We start from the raw sequence: 19,017 nt of genomic DNA, 5'->3' as shown, positions 1-19,017 counted from the left end.
TTTCACTGCCTCCCAGACCTATATGTAGGGTCTACCGGAAAACTAATCGGCTTTCCCATTGACTCCCATTATTAGGAATTTCTTGGCTCAAGTAATGAGCTTTTTAGTGCTCGCTCATCTCTATTGCTCATCCATTAAATGCACATTGACTAGAGGCTACCAAAAATAAAGGAAACCTCCTGGACTCACCAAAGAGTTTTTAATTTTTACTAGGTGTTGATGAAACCTCCCAAAATGTCACAGAACTCAGGTTTTTGGAAACTTTGCCGGCATCCAGTCTCGTAATATAGGGAAATAGAAGAGGCGTGGAGTCGGCATGTAAGGGGAAATAATAAAAAAAAGGGGGTGTCCCTGTAAAAAAAACATTAGTGGAGCACCAGTCGTGATCATTTTTTGCCCAGACGCACATCACAATAATTATGAGGTTTGATAATATGGCTTCTCCAGTGCTGAGCTGCCAGGGGAAGGTGGAGGATACAGGAGCCTAATAGCAGGGCAATTTATAAGCTGCACTTTTATAAAACACAGTTTACATAACAGCAGACTACCATGTGCTGCCAACTAGGGCAGAGATGTGTGAAGCCTACATATGGTACATCATTCTCCACCAATATTCCATGCTTGATGCCAAGAAGTATTCTCTCGCGCCTTTTCTGCATGCTGTAAGGCTGTGGCGCGTCTTCCAAGCCCCTCTGCTTTATGAGGCATGCCGTATAATAAAGCCTGAACATGTTAACAGGCCGCAAGGAATTTACATCTATGCAATCAAACAGGAACACAACCCATTCCAGCACCTAATAGAGGATGGAATTATGTGCGCCCTCATTTACCTTCCCCTGAAGCTGGTGCACTAAAGCACAGGAGAAAAGTCAGGCCTAATGTCTGCTAGATGGAACACACATGCAGCAAAGATGGAAGGAAAATGGAGTCAGTACACATGGAGCTGCGTACATCATCCAATGTGGAATACCTCTGGAGAAGGGGCGTCTGGTGGAGTAAATGCCCCAGAGCTGAAGGATATAAAAATGTTATCTGTGCACTGTATGGTGGTATCTGGACATTGAATGGTGCTATCTGGATATTGTATGGCGCTATTTATCTGTACACTATTTGGCGCTATCGGGGTATTGTATGGCACTATTTGTACATTGTAGATCAATATTTATCTGTACACTGTATGGCACTATCTGGCATTGTATGGCACTATTTATCTGTACACTGTATGGCGGTATCTGGGCATTGTATGGCACTATTTGTACATTGTATATCTATATTTATCTGTACACTGTATGGCACTATCTGGGCACTGTATATCTGTACACTGTATGGCGCTATTTAGGCATTATATGGCACTGTTTGTAAATTGTATATCAATATTTATCTGTACACTGTATGGTACTATCTGGGCACTGTATATCTGTACACTGTATGGCGGTATCTGGGCATTGTATGGCACTATTTATCTGTACACTGTATGGCGGTATCTGGGCATTGTATGGCACTATTTGTACATTGTATATCTATATTTATCTGTACACTGTATGGCACTATCTGGGCACTGTATATCTGTACACTGTATGGCGCTATTTAGGCATTATATGGCACTGTTTGTAAATTGTATATCAATATTTATCTGTACACTGTATGGTACTATCTGGGCACTGTATATCTGTACACTGTATGGCGGTATCTGGGCATTGTATGGCACTATTTATCTGTACACTGTATGGCGGTATCTGGGCATTGTATGGCACTATTTGTACATTGTATATCTATATTTATCTGTACACTGTATGGCACTATCTGGGCACTGTATATCTGTACACTGTATGGCGCTATTTAGGCATTATATGGCACTGTTTGTAAATTGTATATCAATATTTATCTGTACACTGTATGGTACTATCTGGGCACTGTATATCTGTACACTGTATGGCGGTATCTGGGCATTGTATGGCACTATTTATCTGTACACTGTATGGCAGTATCTGGGCATTGTATGGCACTATTTGTACATTGTATATCTATATTTATCTGTACACTGTATGGCACTATCTGGGCACTGTATATCTGTACACTGTATGGCGCTATTTAGGCATTATATGGCACTGTTTGTACATTGTATATCAATATTTATCTGTACACTGTATGGTACTAACTGGGCACTGTATATCTGTACACTGTATGGCGCTATCATGGCGTTGTTTGGCACTATTTGTACATTGTATATCAATATTTATCTGTACACAATATGGCACTGAGCACTGTATGGCACTAATTGGGCATTGTATGGCACTATTTGTACATTTTATATCAATACTTTTCTGTACACTATAGCACTATCTGGGCACTGTGTATCTGGGCATTGTCTGGCACTGTGCATCTGCACACTGGCGCTATCTGGGCACTATATATGTACACTGTATGGCACTATCTGGCCACTGTATGGCACTACCTGGGCACTGTGTATCTGTACACTGTATGGCGCTATCTGGGCACTGTATGGCATTATCTGGGTACTGTATGGCACTACTGGGCACTGTGTATCTGTACACTGTATGGCACTATCTGGGCACTGTGTATCTGGACGCTGTATGGCGCTATCTGGGCACTGTATGACACTATCTGGGCACTGTATGGCAATACCTGGGCACTGTATGATGCTATCTGGCACTGTATGGCACTTTGTATCTGTAAACTGTATGGCACTATCTGGGTACTGTATGGCACTATGTATCTGTAGACTGTATAGCACTACTGGGCACTATGTATCGGTACACTGAATGGCGCTATATCGGCACTACCTGGGCACTGTATATCTGTACACTGTATGGTGCTATCTGGGCACTGTATATCTGTACACTGTTTGGAACTATCTGGGCACTGTGGTTCTGCACACTGTATGGCACTATCTGGGCACTATCTTGGCACTGCATCTGTAAATGGTATGGCGCTATCTGGGCACTGTATATCTGTACACTGTATGGCGCTATCTGGGCACTGTATATCTGTACACTGTTTGGAACTATCTGGGCACTGTGGTTCTGCACACTGTATGGCACTATCTGGCACTATATCTGTAAATGGTATGGCGCTATCTGGGCACTGTATATCTGTACACTGTATGGCGCTATCTGGGCACTTTGTATCTGTACACTGTATGGCGCAATATGGCTACTGTATGGCTCTATGTATCTGTAGACTGTATGGCACTACTGGGCACTGTGTATCTGTACACTGAATGGCGCTGTATGGGCACTACCTCTACACTATATATCTGTACACTGTCTGGCACTATCTGGGCACTGTATGACAATTTGTATCTGTACACTGAATGGCACTATCTGGGCACTGTATATCTTTACACTGGTGCTATCTGGGCACTGTGTATCTGTACACTATATGGCACTGTGTAACTGTACACTGTATGGCACTGTGAATCTGTACACTGTATGGCACTACCTGGGCACTGTGTATCTGTACCAGTGTACACTGTATCTGGGCACTGTATGGCGTTATCTTGGCACTATCTTGGCACTGTGCATCTCTACACTGTATGGCGCTATCTGGGCACTGTATATCTGTACACTGTGTGGCACTATCTGGGCACTGTTTATCTGTACACTGTATGGCACTATCTGGGCACTGTTTATCTGTACACTGTATGGCACTATCTGGGCACTTTGTATCTGTACACTGTATGGCGCAATATGGCTACTGTACGGCTCTATGTATCTGTAGACTGTATGGCACTACTGGGCACTGTGTATCTGTACACTGAATGGCGCTGTATGGGCACTACCTCTGCACTATATATCTGTACACTGTCTGGCACTATCTGGGCACTGTATGACAATTTGTATCTGTACACTGAATGGCACTATCTGGGCACTGTATATCTTTACACTGGTGCTATCTGGGCACTGTGTATCTGTACACTATATGGCACTGTGTAACTGTACACTGTATGGCACTGTGAATCTGTACACTGTATGGCACTACCTGGGCACTGTGTATCTGTACCAGTGTACACTGTATCTGGGCACTGTATGGCGTTATCTTGGCACTATCTGGGCACTGTGCATCTCTACACTGTATGGCGCTATCTGGGCACTGTATATCTGTACACTGTGTGGCACTATCTGGGCACTGTTTATCTGTACACTGTATGGCACTATCTGGGCACTGTTTATCTGTACACTGTATGGTTCTATCTGGCCACTGTCTCGCACTGTGTACCTGTACACTGTATGGCACTACCTGGGCACTGTATGGCACTGTGTATCTGTACACTGTATGGCGCTATCTGTGCACTGTGTATCTGTACACTGTATGGCACTACCTGGGCACTGTGTATCTGGTCACTGTATGGCGTTATCTGGGCACTGTGTATCTGGACACTGTATGTGGTTTATCTTGGCACTGTATGGCACAGTGTATCTGTACACTGTATGGCGCTATCTGGGCACTGTATATCTGTACACTGTATAGCGCTATCTAGGCAGTGTATAGCACTGTGTATCTATACAATGTATGCCACTATCTGGGCACTGTATCTGTACACTGTATGGCGCTAGCTGGACACTGTATAGCACTGTGTATCTGTACACTGTATGGCACTACCTGGGCACTATCTTGGCAATGTGTATCTGTACACTGTCTAGCACTATCTGGCACTGTATGGTACTATCTGGGCATTATATATCTGTACACTGTATGGCACTACCTGGGCACTGTATATCTGTACACTGTGTGGCACTATCTTGGCACTGTATAAACTATGTATCTGGACGGCACTATCTGGGCACTGTGTATCTGTACACTGTATGGTGCTATCTAGGCACTGTGTATCTGTACACTGTATGCAGTGGCGGATTATAATGAGGTCAATTTGGGCAGTTGCCCCGGGCCCAGTGGGGTTAAGGGGCCCACAGCCCAGGCCAGTAAATTGCCCCATTATAATCCGCCACCGCCGCGCAGGGCCGGATTATAGGCAGGGCAGGCGGGGCTTCAGCCCCGGGGCCCCCACCACAAGAGCTTCTAAGGGGGCCCCCACCACATTCCTGCTGGCTGCTGCAATGGCACTCCATCTTCTCCCCACCTAAAAGTGAGTGACCGTGGGGGCGGCATTATGTGCTCTGCTACCAGCAGCATCTACAAGTAGCGTGAACGCTGATGCTGCTGGTAGCGTGCAAAGGCTTGTGATGAGATCACAGGAGGGAAGGTGTCAGGGCCCCCGATCATGTGACCCCTGTCTCCTCCCCTCCTGTGACCTCATCACAGGTCCTGTGCGCACAGCACAGAGCACTGAGAGCAGCCATGTATGTGGAGTGCGGCTCTGCGGGTGGAGGTCGGTGTCGGAGGCCCCATTATTCTCTATGTGGAGTACGGCTCTGCGGGTGGAGGTCGGTGCTGGAGGCTCCATTATTCTCTATGTGGAGTGCGGCTCTGCGGGTGGAGGTCGGTGCTGGAGGCTCCATTATTCTCTATGTGGAGTGCGGCTCTGCGGGTGGAGGTCGGTGCTGGAGGCCCCATTATTCTCTATGTGGAGTGTGGCTCTGCGGGTGGAGGTCGGTGCTGGAGGCTCCATTATTCTCTATGTGGAGTGCGGCTCTGCGGGTGGAGGTAGGTGCTGGAGGCCCCATTATTCTCTATGTGGAGTGCGGCTCTGCGGGTGGAGGTCGGTGCTGGAGGCTCCATTATTCTCTATGTGGAGTGCGGCTCTGCGGGTGGAGGTGTGTGGCGGAGGCTCCATTATTCTCTATGTGGAGTGCGGGTGGAGGTCGGTGCTGGAGGCTCCATTATTCTCTATGTGGAGTGCGGCTCTGCGGGTGGAGGTTGGTGCTGGAGGCTCCATTATTCTCTATGTGGAGTGCGGCTCTGCGGGTGGTGGTCAGTGCTGGAGGCTCCATTATTCTCTATGTGGAGTGCGGGTGGAGGTCGGTGCTGGAGGCTCCATTATTCTCTATGTGGAGTGCGGCTCTGCGGGTGGAGGTCGGTGCTGGAGGCTCCAATATTCTCTATGTGGAGTGCGGCTCTGCGGGTGGAGGTCGGTGCTGGAGGCTCCATTATTCTCTATGTGGAGTGCGGCTCTGCGGGTGGTGGTCAGTGCTGGAGGCTCCATTATTCTCTATGTGGAGTGCGGGTGGAGGTCGGTGCTGGAGGCTCCATTATTCTCTATGTGGAGTGCGGCTCTGCGGGTGGAGGTCGGTGCTGGAGGCTCCATTATTCTCTATGTGGAGTGCGGCTCTGCGGGTGGAGGTGTGTGGCGGAGGCTCCATTATTCTCTATGTGGAGTGCGGGTGGAGGTCGGTGCTGGAGGCTCCAATATTCTCTATGTGGAGTGCGGCTCTGCGGGTGGAGGTTGGTGCTGGAGGCTCCATTATTCTCTATGTGGAGTGCGGCTCTGCGGGTGGTGGTCAGTGCTGGAGGCTCCATTATTCTCTATGTGGAGTGCGGGTGGAGGTCGGTGCTGGAGGCTCCATTATTCTCTATGTGGAGTGCGGCTCTGCGGGTGGAGGTCGGTGCTGGAGGCTCCAATATTCTCTATGTGGAGTGCGGCTCTGCGGGTGGAGGTCGGTGCTGGAGGCTCCATTATTCTCTATGTGGAGTGCGGCTCTGCGGGTGGTGGTCAGTGCTGGAGGCTCCATTATTCTCTATGTGGAGTGCGGGTGGAGGTCGGTGCTGGAGCCTCCATTATTCTCTATGTGGAGTGTGGCTCTGCGGGTGGAGGTCGGTGCTGGAGGCTCCATTATTCTCTATGTGGAGTGTGGCTCTGCGGGTCGAGGTCGGTGCTGGAGGCTCCATTATTCTCTATGTGGAGTGCGGCTCTGCGGGTGGAGGTCGGTGCTGGAGGCTCCATTATTCTCTATGTGGAGTGGGGCTCTGCGGGTGGAGGTCGGTGCTGGAGGCTCCATTATTCTCTATGTGGAGTGCGGCTCTGCGGGTGGAGGTCGGTGCTGGAGGCCCCATTATTCTCTATGTAGAGTGTGGCTCTGCGGGTGGAGGTCGGTGCCGGAGGCCCCATTATTCTCTATGTGGAGTGTGGCTCTGCGGGTGGAGGTCGGTGCTGGAGGCTCCATTATTCTCTATGTGGAGTGGGGCTCTGCGGGTGGAGGTAGGTGCTGGAGGCTCCATTATTCTCTATGTGGAGTGCGGCTCTGCGGGTGGAGGTCGGTGCTGGAGGCTTCATTATTCTCTATGTGGAGTGCGGCTCTGCGGGTGGAGGTCGGTGCTGGAGGCTCCATTATTCTCTATGTGTAGTGCGGCTCTGCGGGTGGAGGTCGGTGTCGGAGGCCCCATTATTCTCTATGTGGAGTGCGGCTCTGCGGGTGGAGGTCGGTGCTGGAGGCCCCATTATTCTCTATGTGGAGTGCGGCTCTGCGGGTGGAGGTTGGTGCTGGAGGCTCCATTATTCTCTATGTGGAGTGTGGCTCTGCGGGTGGAGGTCGGTGCTGGAGGCTCCATTATTCTCTATGTGGAGTGCGGCTCTGCGGGTGGAGGTCGGTGCTGGAGGCTCCATTATTCTCTATGTGGAGTGTGGCTCTGCGGGTGGAGGTCGGTGCTGGAGGCCCCATTATTCTCTATGTGGAGTGCGGCTCTGCGGGTGGAGGTTGGTGCCGGAGGACCCATTATTCTCTATGTGGAGTGCGGCTCTGCGGGTGGAGGTCGGTGCTGGAGGCCCCATTATTCTCTATGTGGAGTGCGGCTCTGCGGGTGGAGGTCGGTGCTGGAGGCTCCATTATTCTCTATGTGGAGTGCGGCTCTGCGGGTGGAGGTCGGTGCTGGAGGCTCCATTATTCTCTATGTGGAGTGCGGCTCTGCGGGTGGAGGTCGGTGCTGGAGGCTCCATTATTCTCTATGTGGAGTGCGGCTCTGCGGGTGGAGGTCGGTGCTGGAGGCTCCATTATTCTCTATGTGGAGTGCGGCTCTGCGGGTGGAGGTCGGTGCTGGAGGCTCCATTATTCTCTATGTGGAGTGGGGCTCTGCGGGTGGAGGTCGGTGCTGGAGGCTCCATTATTCTCTATGTGGAGTGCGGCTCTGCGGGTGGAGGTCGGTGCTGGAGGCTCCATTATTCTCTATGTGGAGTGCGGCTCTGCGGGTGGAGGTCGGTGCTGGAGGCTCCATTATTCTCTATGTGGAGTGGGGCTCTGCGGGTGGAGGTCGGTGCTGGAGGCTCCATTATTCTCTATGTGGAGTGGGGCTCTGCGGGTGGAGGTCGGTGCTGGAGGCTCCATTATTCTCTATGTGGAGTGCGGCTCTGCGGGTGGAGGTCGGTGCTGGAGGCTCCATTATTCTCTATGTGGAGTGCGGCTCTGCGGGTGGAGGTCGGTGCTGGAGGCTCCATTATTCTCTATGTGGAGTGCGGCTCTGCGGGTGGAGGTCGGTGCTGGAGGCTCCATTATTCTCTATGTGGAGTGCGGCTCTGCGGGTGGAGGTCGGTGCTGGAGGCTCCATTATTCTCTATGTGGAGTGCGGCTCTGCGGGTGGAGGTCGGTGCTGGAGGCCCCATTATTCTCTATGTGGAGTGCGGCTCTGCGGGTGGAGGTCGGTGCTGGAGGCTCCATTATTCTCTATGTGGAGTGCGGCTCTGCGGGTGGAGGTCGGTGCTGGAGGCCCCATTATTCTCTATGTAGAGTGCGGCTCTGCGGGTGGAGGTCGGTGTCGGAGGCCCCATTATTCTCTATGTGGAGTGCGGCTCTGCGGGTGGAGGTCGGTGCTGGAGGCCCCATTATTCTCTATGTGGAGTGCGGCTCTGCGGGTGGAGGTCGGTGCTGGAGGCTCCATTATTCTCTATGTGGAGTGCGGCTCTGCGGGTGGAGGTCGGTGCTGGAGGCTCCATTATTCTCTATGTGGAGTGCGGCTCTGCGGGTGGAGGTCGGTGCCGGAGGCTCCATTATTCTCTATGTGGAGTGTGGCTCTGCGGGTGGAGGTCAGTGCTGGAGGCTCCATTATTCTCTATGTGGAGTGCGGCTCTGCGGGTGGAGGTCGGTGCCGGAGGCTCCATTATTCTCTATGTGGAGTGCGGCTCTGCGGGTGGAGGTCGGTGCCGGAGGCTCCATTATTCTCTATGTGGAGTGCGGCTCTGCGGGTGGAGGTCGGTGCTGGAGGCTCCATTATTCTCTATGTGGAGTGCGGCTCTGCGGGTGGAGGTCGGTGCTGGAGGCTCCATTATTCTCTATGTGGAGTGCGGCTCTGCGGGTGGAGGTCGGTGCTGGAGGCTCCATTATTCTCTATGTGGAGTGCGGCTCTGCGGGTGGAGGTCGGTGCTGTAGGCTCCATTATTCTCTATGTGGAGTGCGGCTCTGCGGGTGGAGGTCGGTGCTGGAGGCTCCATTATTCTCTATGTGGAGTGTGGCTCTGCGGGTGGAGGTCGGTGCTGGAGGCCCCATTATTCTCTATGTGGAGTGGGGCTCTGCGGGTGGAGGTCGGTGCTGGAGGCTCCATTATTCTCTATGTGGAATGCGGCTCTGCGGGTGAAGGTCGGTGCTGGAGGCCCCATTATTCTCTATGTGGAGTGCGGCTCTGCGGGTGGAGGTCGGTGCTGGAGGCTCCATTATTCTCTATGTGGAGTGCGGCTCTGCGGGTGGAGGTCGGTGCTGGAGGCTCCATTATTCTCTATGTGGAGTGCGGCTCTGTGGGTGGAGGTCGGTGCTGGAGGCTCCATTATTCTCTATGTGGAGTGCGGCTCTGCGGGTGGAGGTCGGTGCTGGAGGCCCCATTATTCTCTATGTAGAGTGTGGCTCTACGATTCGTGACCCCCGTCACGTGACGAGGGGGGCCCACAGAGTCTGAACTGCCCCGGGCCCTGGCTACCCTTAATCCACCCCTGACTGTATGGCACTACCTGGACACTATGTATCTGTACACTGTATGGCGCTATCTGTACACTGTAAGGCGCTATCTGGGCACTATATGGCACTGTGTATACATTGTATGGCGCTGTCTGACTAGGCCTCAGTACAAATGCACTAACAGGGTGCAGCGGACCAAAGTAAAATGGCAACTACACAGGTGCAATAATACCAAATGAGACAGCCAGCCTTCAATCAGGGATTGACCGTGTGGCACACCAGTGCAAAAGAATATATAATCTGTATGTGGCAATGTTCACAAAAAGAATGCAGGGCATCTGGCTCACAGCCTATTAATGACGCCCTATGGCGGGCTGCCCAGTGCTAACTATGATGCATCCTTTGTGAACAGAGGCCACAGTTTACAGAGCCATTTGGGCCCAATTGCACCCCGAGAAAAATATAAAGTGCACAAAAACATATCAATATATGAAAGGTATTAGTTGATATTCTTGCCACAATACGTAAGCTGGCAACCCACGTCAAGGGTCCTTACACTTGCTAGTCCTACTCTAACATCAAAACCACAAAAAGAGGAATAAAAATCATCCAATATTCAAGAAAAAACAAAAAAACAGGCAAATATGCTTACCTGTCTGAGTAGGCCTCGATACAAATGCACTAACAGGATTCACACAGGATGCAATTATTGGATGCTTGGTTTGGGAGTTTAATAAAGATGGGAAACCTGTGTGTTTAATTATTTCATTAAAATACTTTATTCTTAATGTGTTTGTGTATTTTAACCCTTTCATACTATTGGATTAATAATGGATAGGTGTCTTATTGACACCTCTCCGTTATTAACCGGGCTTAATGTCACCTTACAAAAGCAAGGTGACATAAACCCCTTATTACCCCATATGCCACCCTCTACCTGGTAATGGTAAGAGAGAGGCTAAGTGCCAGAATTGGCACATCTTACAGATGCACTTTTTCTGGGGTGGCTGGGGGCAAATGTTTTTAGCCAGGGGGGGACCATGGTCCCTTTCTAGGCTTTAATATCTGCCCTCAGTCACTGGCTTTCCCTCTCTGGTGGAGAAAATTGCTCTGAGCCCATGTAATATTTTATCGTGATCATATTCTTTCATTTAACATCTACAGCTCCAAAATTTTACACAAACACACTAATAAAATTAGTAGTCACTGACATATATAAATCTCCCTGATATGCAATGATTTACTATATGTAAACCATGTCTCTTATACGGTCTCCTTCTGCAATTATTTTACAAAAGCCAACAAATGAATTAACGGCTATTCTGCTATCTATCTCTCTCTCAAATATATATATATATATATATATGTGTATATATAGATATATATATGTGTGTGACATATATATAACAATGCTACTTTAAGATGAGATTTAACATAGAGAGAACTGCTGTATGTAAAAGTTCATGTTAAAATAGCATTGCATACGGACTTCATACGCATGTCATACAGATGTTCTGTGGAAAAAAAATTGCATGGAAATCGCATTACACTCGCATGACACTCATCCTGTTTTTTCGGTCCGGAAATCGGACCATTTTTTTCTTCCAAATGGGTATGAGCCCATACACAGATTTCTTGTTAGCCGAGATCTGGGAAAAATGCAGTAATCATAGGCAATATGGAAACCAGCAAGTGTGTGGTGGCCCCTGGGGCTCTGAGTCTGGTTGCTGTGGCCTCTGATTCCACCATATTCTCTTGCTCTCTCTCTGTGCCCTTGTGCCTAGATCCTCCTGTCTTGTACAGATCACTCTGCCTGGCAGCCATCTCTTAGTCCCTGTCTGTCTCCTGCCTCAACTAGTCAATAACATGCAGACAGTGCCTGCCTGTGTCTGTTCCCCAGGAAACATTGTGACCTGTGCACCTTACAAAATCTTCCCTCACTATTGCTGAAAGGAAGGTTCCTAGCTTCCACACTGAGTACTACAGAGAGTTTGTGGTGCCATCTGTTGGTCACTGCAGGTACATCCCTCTCATGCTCTGCAGTAATCACTAGGTATTGCAGCGTGCTTACCATTGGTTACACACCAGGCCACCATCAGAGCACTACTTCCCTTAGTGGTGTATGGAGCCCGGTGAACAGAAGCAAAGAGTGGGCACTCGGACCCAGTTCAGGCCCCCCTCCTTTGCTTCTGCTCACCGGGCCCCAGGTATAATAATGCACACCACCATCGGCGGCACATGTCTCGGTGCAGGGAGCTTTCATCAAAAGAGAACAACAGCGCAGCTCCAGGGGAGCTCCCTCCACCTTTTCTGTGGCGTGCTAGTTACAGCACATTTTAGATGACATCATTGCGCAGGCGCCGGCATGTACGTGCCAGAATAGCAGAATTGCAGTTGAGGGGGATCGTGTCAGAGGTAAGTATGAGAACTTTTTTTTTTTTTTTTTTAAATAAAATGAATTAAATCGGTGTGGGGGGAGCAAATGAGGATGCATTGAGGGTGGCGGACGGGGGACACTCAATTATGATGGATTGAGGTGGGGGAGTAGAAATAATGATGAATTCAGGGTGGGGGGAGTAAATGATGTATTGTGACTGGAGGATGGGAGACAGTAAATGATGTATTCAATGTGGAGGAGAGTAGTTGATAATGAATAGAGGGTGGGGTTGGGAGAGAGAGAAGACATGACATAATGAATTGTGAAGGGGCATGTAAATATAATGAATCAGAGGAGCTGGAGGCACATAGTGGGGGCATTGAGGATACAGGACTGTGACTGGTAATGAATTGGGGGAAAGAGTACAGGATCTAATTAGTTTATATATTTATTGGGTGGGGAAAATAGCTATTTATAGTTAGTGGCATCAAAGTGTTGGATTACAATTGGAATTTGTAATGGTGGGTTGCATAATAACTGTTATATATTAATGGTGGATGCACGTCTGTATTCAGCTGCATAGTGTAGTAGTTGGGGGAAAAGTGGGGAATGTGCTCTAGATAACGGTATTATTTTATGAAGGGATGAATCCTGTTTGGAAGAAGTGATGACGGTCTGCGCTGAATGAAAAAAAAAAAAGGAAAGATGAAGGACTTCCACTAGAAATGTCTCTGGTGAGTCAGTGTATTAACTACTGTATATACTGTATATAATATACAGAGCTCCGTGTATAATGTCACTGGTGATCACTGTATTACCTGAACACTGACACTATATACTAGTGATGGCAAACCTTTTAGGGACCGAGTGCCCAAACTGCAATCTAAAACCCTCGTATTTATGGCAAAGTGTCAGCACGGCAAGTTAACCGGAATACTGAGGTTTTAGATTAGAAAAACTACTCGTACATTAGCGTGCTATAGCAAAGAGCTTGTAAGCCCTTCTCTCCAAGCCTAAGATACTAGCCACCGATTGCAGTGGAGGTCTGTTCTTGAGAATGAAGTGGATTTCTATTCAAAAGTAAAATTGCCAATTTGTTTTTTACAACTTCTTTGAAATTGTAGCCCTTTATCCTGATGAGAACAACCCTTTAAGCATGGGATCTGAAACTAAATACACAGAGGGCCAAAATTAAAAACGATTAGCTTTTGGAATTATAGTGGAATAATATAATGTTATGTAACAGCAGTAAAAAGCTTATGGCCCAATGGCCGGGTATAAATATGTAAAGGATACATAAACACAGTATGATGACCCTACTTTATCCCCCTCCCTCAATTCCCCCAACAAAGAATGATGAAACCATTACAGTGTGATTCTCCAAAGGTAATCCCCACACAGCTCTCCATTCACTATAATGTGCACAAAATGTCCTTTGTACAGTACAATGGTTCCACATAGTCCTCCATACAATGTAATGGACCTCACATAGTGCTCCATAGAGTGTAATGGGCCCTACACAGTCCTGCATAAAGTGTAATGGGCTCCACATAGTGCTCTATACAGTATAATGGGGCACTGCATTGCCTTCCATACTGTATTAGGACCCCCACATAGTGCTTGAATCAGTAATATAGCCCCACATAATGCTCCAATCTGTATAATGGCCCCACATAGTGCTCCACACTGTATAATGGCCTCACACGATGCTCCATACTGTATAATGGCCCCACATGATGTTCCATACTGTACATTGGCCACACATGATGCTTCATACTGTACACTCACTGGCCACTTTATTAGGTACACCATGCTAGTAACGGGTTGGACCCCCTTTTGCCTTCAGAACTGCCTCAATTCTTCGTGGCAGAGATTCAACAAGGTGCTGGAAGCATTCCTCTGAGATTTTGGACCATATTGACATGATGGCATCACACAGTTGGCGCAGATTTGTCGGCTGCACATCCCTGATGCGAATCTCCCGTTCCACCACATCCCAAAGATGCTCTATTGGATTGAGATCTGGTGACTGAGGAGGCCATTTGAGTACAGTGAACTCATTGTCATGTTCAAGAAACCAATCTGAGATGATTCGAGCTTTATGACATGGCGCATTATCCTGCTGAAAGTAGCCATCAGATGTTGGGTACATTGTGGTCATAAAGGGATGGACATGGTCAGCAACAATACTCAGGTAGGCTGTGGCGTTGCAACGATGCTCAATTGGTACCAAGGGGCCCAAAGAGTGCCAAGAAAAAATTCCCCACACCATGACACCACCACCACCAGCCTGAACCGTTGATACAAGACTGGATGGATCCATGCTTTCATGTTGTTTACGCCAAATTCTGACCCTACCATCCGAATGTCGCAGCAGAAATCGAGACTCCTCAGACCAGGCAACGTTTTTCCAATCTTCTACTGTCCAATTTCGATGAGCTTGTGCAAATTGTAGCCTCAGTTTCCTGTTCTTAGCTGAGAGGAGTGGTACCCAGTGTGGTCTTCTGCTGCTGTAGCCCATCTGCCTCAAAGTTCGACGCACTGTGCGTTCAGAGATGCTCTTCTGCCTACCTTGGTTGTAACGGGTGGCAATTTGAGTCACTGTTGCCTTTCTATCAGCTCGAACCAGTATGCCCATTCTCCTCTGACCTCTGGCATCAACAAGGCATTTCCGCCCACAGAACTGCCGCTCACTGGATTTTTTTTCTTTTTCGGACCATTCTCTGTAAACCCTAGAGATGGTTGTGCGTGAAAATCCCAGTAGATCAGCAGTTTCTGAAATACTCAGACCAGCCCTTCTGGCACCAACAATCATGCCACGTTCAAAGGCACTCAAATCACCTTTCTTCCCCATACTGATGCTCGGTTTGAACTGCAGGAGATTGTCTTGACCATGTCTACATGCCTAAATGCACTGAGTTGCCGCCATGTGATTGGCTGATTAGAAATTAAGTCTTAACACACAGTTGGACAGGTGTACCTAATAAAGTGGCCAGTGAGTGTATAATGGCCCCACGATGCTCCATACTGTATAATGGCCCCACATGATGTTCCATACTGTACATTGGCCACACATGATGCTTCATACTGTATAATGGCCACACATGATGATCCATACTGTATAATGGCCACACATGATGCTCCATACTGTATAATGGCCACATAAGATGCTCCATACTGTATAATGGCCACATAAGATGCATACTGTATAATGGCTACACATAGTGCTTCATAATGTACAACGGCTCCACATGATGCTCCATGCTGTATAACAGCCCCACACATTGCTCCATACTGTATAATGGCCCCACACAATGCTCCATACTGTATAATGGCCCCACATGATGCTCCATACTGTATAATGGCCCCACATGATGCTCCATACTGTATAATGGCCCCATATACTGCTCCATACTCTATAATGGCCACGCATGATGCCCCATACAGTATAATAGGCCCACATGATGATCCATACTGTATAATGGCCCCATATACAGCTCCATACTATAATGGCCCCATATACTGCTCCATACTCTATAATGGCCCCATACACTGCTCCATACTCTATAATGGCCCCACATGATGCTCCATACTGTATAATAGCCACACATGATGATCCATACTGTATAATGGAATCATATACTGCTCCATACTCTATAATGGCCACACATGATGCTCCTCACTGTATAATGACCTCACATTGAAAAAAATAAATAAATAAATACACATTCACCTCTGCCCGTTCCGTCGCTGATCTGGTCTCTTCATATATCAGTCCTACCTGTGGGCACGTGCGCCATCTCAGCAATAGTGCCGCCGCCACTTTCCTCAGCCGCGTGCCCATAACAGTCCTCAGCCCATGCAAGATCCCTGTCCTAAGTAAATACGCAGGTAAACATGTGATGGTGTCTCCGCTGCTTGTGTTTTGCATGGTTTTACATATTTCCCATAAGGGATGGGGGCATTGCTCTAGAATCACTGCGTTGAGAAACATGTGATGGTGTCTCCGCAGTGTTGGATGTTGATCTCCATGAGTTCATTCATCCTCATTTTTCACAGTCTTCAACTAGGCATTGCTCCTACTGGCCAGTTTCCTACTCCACACTGATGAGGGGCAATACCCCGAAACAGCTGTCTGTGGATGGATACCATGTTTTGGCATAGGTGGTTTCCTTCATTGGAGACTGCCCTTCCCGTGGTTGTTCCTTTCCGGGGAAAGACCTGGCTAGTTATTGCTTGCGTTGAGAAACATGTGATGGTGTCTCTGCGGCTTGTGTTTTGCATGTTTTTACATATTTCCCATAAGGGATGGGGCATTGCTCTAGAATCACTGCGTTGAGAAACATGTGATGGTGTCTCCACAGTGTTGGATGTTGATCTCCATGAGTTCATTCATCCTCATTTTTCACAGTCTTCCACTAGGCATTGCTCCTACTGGCCAGTTTCCTACTCCACACTGATGAGGGGCAATACCCCCAAACAGCTGTCTGTGGATGGATACCATGTTTTGGCATAGGTGGTTTCCTTCATTGGAGACTGCACTTCCCGTGGTTGTTCCTTCCCGGGGAAAGACCTGGCTAGTCATTGCTTGCATTGAGAAACATGTGATGGTGTCTCCGCGGCTTGTGTTTTGCATATTTCTAAGTAAATACGCAGACTGATGGAGTGGCGCAGCCTGATGGGAGAGTTAGGAGCAGAGGAGAGGGGCTGCAGCGCTGGTGCTAGTAATGAGGGAGATTACAAGCTGGCTGAGGAGAGTGGTGGCAGTGCTAGTTTTGAGGAGATGGTGCCCCCTGCTATTTACAGAGCTCTGTGTATAATGTCACTGGTGATCCCTGTGTTACCTGTATATTGACACTGTATACAGAACTTCTGGGTATAATATCACCAGTGATCACTGAATTATCTATACACTAACACTATATACAGAGCTCCTTTGTATAATGTCACTGGTGATCCCTGTATTTCCTGTACACTGACACTATATACAGAGCTCCTGTGTATAATGTCACTGGTGATTACTGTATTACCTGTACACTATATGCAGAGCTACTGTGTAAAATGTCACTGGTGATTACTGTATTACCTGTACTCTGACACTATATACAGAACTCCTGTGTATAATATTACTGGTGATCACCGTATTACCTGTACATTGAAAGTATATACAGAGTTCCTGCATAGAATGTCACCGGTGATCCCTATATTACCTATAAACTGATACTATATACAGAGCTCCTATGTATGTCATTGGTGATCACTATATTACCTGTACACGGACACTATTTACAGAGCTCCTGTGTGTATGTCACTGGTGATCCCTGTATTACCTGTAGACTGACACTACATCCAGAGCTCCTGTGTATAATGTCACTGGTGATCGCTGTATTGCCTGTACACTATACACTATATACAGAGCTCCTGTGTATAATGTCACTGGTGATCACTATATTACCTGTAAATATATACTATATACAGAACTTCTGTGTATAATGTCACTGGTGATCACTGTATTACATGTACATTGACACAATATACAGAGCCAGGGGCGGACACTGACAGCTTGGGGCCCCTGTGCAGAAAATGTCTTGGTTGCCCTCATTTTAAGGTGACAAAGCTATATATATCCATCAGCCATCATTGCATTATAAAGCTAACAAGACAGGACGGTATGTAATAAAAAACAGGGCTCTATATAAGCCAACATGTAAGTGACGGTGCTGTGTGTGTATATGTATATATATATATATATATATATAGCCACATACACATGTATATTACATAGTCTCCTTTATTATGTATATTGCCACCCCTTATTATACAGTGCCCTCTCTTGTTATGTACAGCACTGTCACTTACATATTGGATTATATAGAGCCTTGGTTTTTATTACATACCGTCCTGTCTTGTTAGGCTAGTTTCACACTTGCATTAGGAGGTGCAGCCCACAGCCGCCGTGCATCTCCGCCCCCTGCCACGCCACCTCCGATCAGCATGTGCCCTTATGACGGTGCGCCAAAAGCACAGTGTTGCATTTTGTTGCGCTTGGCGCACCGTCAAAAGGGCGCATGCGCTGGCAAAAGAGTACCAGCGCACAGCTTGCGTACCCAATGCTAACGATAGGGTACGCGGGTTGCATGCAGCGTCATGCGCCCATACGAGGAGCTGATCGGAGGGGGCGCGGCAGGGGGCAGAACTGCATGGCGGCCGTGCGCTGCACCTCCTAGCTCAAATGTGAAACTAGCCTTAGCTGTTTAAAGCAATGATGGCTGATGGAGCATGGGAAAGCTCCTTTTCTAATGGAGGAGCCGATGGACTGGTTGTCTAGTCACCGGCAGCTCCATCAGCAGTCATTTTATATCTAACAAGAGAGAAGACTATATAATAAAAGAGGGCACTGTGAATAACAAAAATAACAAGAATACACTATGTAAGAGACAGCACTATATATATCAGCAGATGAAGCTATAAAATAAGGGCTGGTGTGATGGTGTGATAGGCTATGAGGATATCATTTTGTGTATATTTCTATTTCACTGATTTTCATCATGTTTTCTTGTTTCGTGTATTCCCCATATTGTCTGGAGTCTCAATTACCTTCCAAAAGGCTGATAATTCAATTAGCTCACTTAAGCCCCCGTTACACATAACGATGTCCCAGGGATCCCACCAACGTTCCGACATGGATGGGATCGCTGGGACATGTTAGGCTGATCGCTGGTGAGCTGTCACATAGACAGCCCCTCCAGTGTTCAGGACCAGCGAGCAAGCTGGTATCCAACGTAAACAGCGGGTTTCTAAGAGCCGCGCGGCTCCTAGAAACCCGATGTTTACCTTGGAAACCTG

Source organism: Dendrobates tinctorius, unplaced genomic scaffold (genome assembly GCF_039654945.1).
Source record: "Dendrobates tinctorius isolate UK_male_01 unplaced genomic scaffold, ASM3965494v1 ptg000019l, whole genome shotgun sequence".
Lineage (NCBI taxonomy): Eukaryota > Metazoa > Chordata > Amphibia > Anura > Dendrobatidae > Dendrobates > Dendrobates tinctorius.
The sequence above is the reverse complement of the archived record's forward strand: the minus strand, read 5'-3'. Positions refer to the sequence as shown.